The 2,078-nt window shown below is 42.4% G+C and overlaps 1 non-coding gene across 1 annotated transcript; it reads right to left on the reverse strand.

The window, feature by feature from the left end:
* Nucleotides 1-309: 309 nt before the first annotated feature.
* Nucleotides 310-384, reverse strand: Trnat-ugu (transfer RNA threonine (anticodon UGU)). Its single transcript has one exon. It is a non-coding gene; the product is annotated as a tRNA-Thr (tRNA).
* Nucleotides 385-2,078: the final 1,694 nt, after the last annotated feature.

Here is a 2,078-nt window from a genome sequence, read left to right on the forward strand (position 1 = left end):
CAACTTCCTGTTCTTCTTGGCAGGAAAAGCCGATCTGTCAAAGCTGGATATGCAGCACTCGGCAGCCTGCACTTGATATTCGTCCGTATTTTCGGTGAGTATATTTGCATGCATTCTGCAGTATGAATCATTTTGAGCACGTGCGACACGGGACGAGTTATCATCTACATCTATATGGATACCCTGCAAAACACATTTAAGTGCCTGGCAAAGGGTTCATCGAATCACCTTCACAACTGATAATTAATTGAAACCCTCAGCTGCCGACAGGTGTTGTTGATATACTTCGATGGGGACAGCTGAAAAGTGTGCCCCTACTGGGACTCGAACCCAGAATCTCCTGCTTACAAGGCAGACGCTCAATCCATCTGAGCCATCGAGGGCACACATGAACAGCACGACTGCAGGAATTTATCCCTCGCACGCTTCCCGTGAGACTCACATCCCCAACCGTCCACAATCCGCATACGTAATGTACTTAATAGGTATTTGTCCATCCACTCATTACTGGCTCACACTAAGGTGACGATTCCCGTAAGAGTTCCGGCAACCTGTGCGCATTCGCACAGACGAAGGTCAATGGCTGGGTAACGTTTAACCATAGATATAAAGATAGTAACTGCTCTCGAAAGAACAGGCGCCACTGACGACCTTGCAACTCTTCTAGAATACATGATAGACCGGCCGATGTGGCCGAGCGGTTGTAGGCGCTTCAGTCGGGAGCCACGCGACCGCTACGGTCGCAGGTTCAAATCCTGCCTCGAGCATGGGTGTGTGTGATGTCCTTAATTTAGTTAGGTTTAAGTCGTTCTAAGTTCTAGGAAACTGATGACCTCAGATGTTAAGTCCCAAAGTGCTCAGAGCCATTTGAACCATCAGTCCCTATGTTTACACACTACTTACAGTAACTTATGCTAAGGACAACACACACACAACCATGCCCGAGGGAGGACTCGAACCTCCAACAGGGGGAGCCGCGCGAACCGTGACAAGGCGTTGGACACATGGCGGGTACCCCGCGCGGCTCATGGCAGCCGTGACACTGCTTCAAACAATGGACTGTAGAAACTTTTGTAAAGCACGGATTAAAAAAAAAAAACTTTCTGTTCCAAGAGTCTAGACAAGTACACCTTTAAAAAATGCAACTACAAAGAAATTGAATTTTCGAACGTTTTGAATGAGAACCTGTCCTTATGGAACACCGTTGATCAAATGTCACAGGGATTATATACTCAGGTTTCACATGTGGATTAACACTTTCTAATCAATATCCGGAATGAGCAGGGCTTAAAACTTTGAAGAGTTAAATTTCAAGGGCCGTTCTCTTGTATGCAAATAGTTTCACAGTAGAAATTTCTCTAGTTTTATTTATTAATTAATTTATTTATTTTTTGCTGTAGGTAAAGAAGGATAGCATTGTGAGGAGGGGGAAGGGGGGGGGGAGGAATCTTGCATCTCCCACCTTGGAATTCTCAGTACAGAATTTTTATTCATTACGAGATTCTTAGCCACTTGCAGAAGTGATTTCGAGTGATTCTGCAAAACTTTTCCTTTAGCCAATCGTAGCAACTATAGGATTCCGTTCCTGCTGCATGACATGTCTCGGAACTTAAACTGACCAACTCATTTGCATAAAGAGCTAGCTTATCATCCGCTTCTTTACTTGCGTAGACCGTTCATGGTCTGCAAAGAATTTTTTTCTTTAATCGTTTTTTTATGTCTTGTATAAACTGCAACACTTTCTAAACTTTCTAAACTTAGCGCCGTTGAAGCATGGTCTTTTACTGAATGATCAAAAAGCAATGCTGACAGCTGGAGTCCAAGGTTTTTATTAATCAAGCCGTTTGTATTCTTGTGGTGATATCTCCGTACAGTCTTTCATTCCCTAACGCATATTTCTTTATATCTAATTGAGAAGTGAAATACCGGTTTTCATAGATGCAGATTTAAAATATTTTAATATAACGCAATAAATATTTCATTAAAATTTTCATCCCCTTATGCTCGAAGTTCCAAAACCAGAAAAACACGTAGTTTTTAAAAATTGTAACATATTAGCCGAATACGAATTGTCAGAT

The sequence above is a fragment of the Schistocerca gregaria genome, unplaced genomic scaffold, assembly GCF_023897955.1.
Source record: "Schistocerca gregaria isolate iqSchGreg1 unplaced genomic scaffold, iqSchGreg1.2 ptg000635l, whole genome shotgun sequence".
Lineage (NCBI taxonomy): Eukaryota > Metazoa > Arthropoda > Insecta > Orthoptera > Acrididae > Schistocerca > Schistocerca gregaria.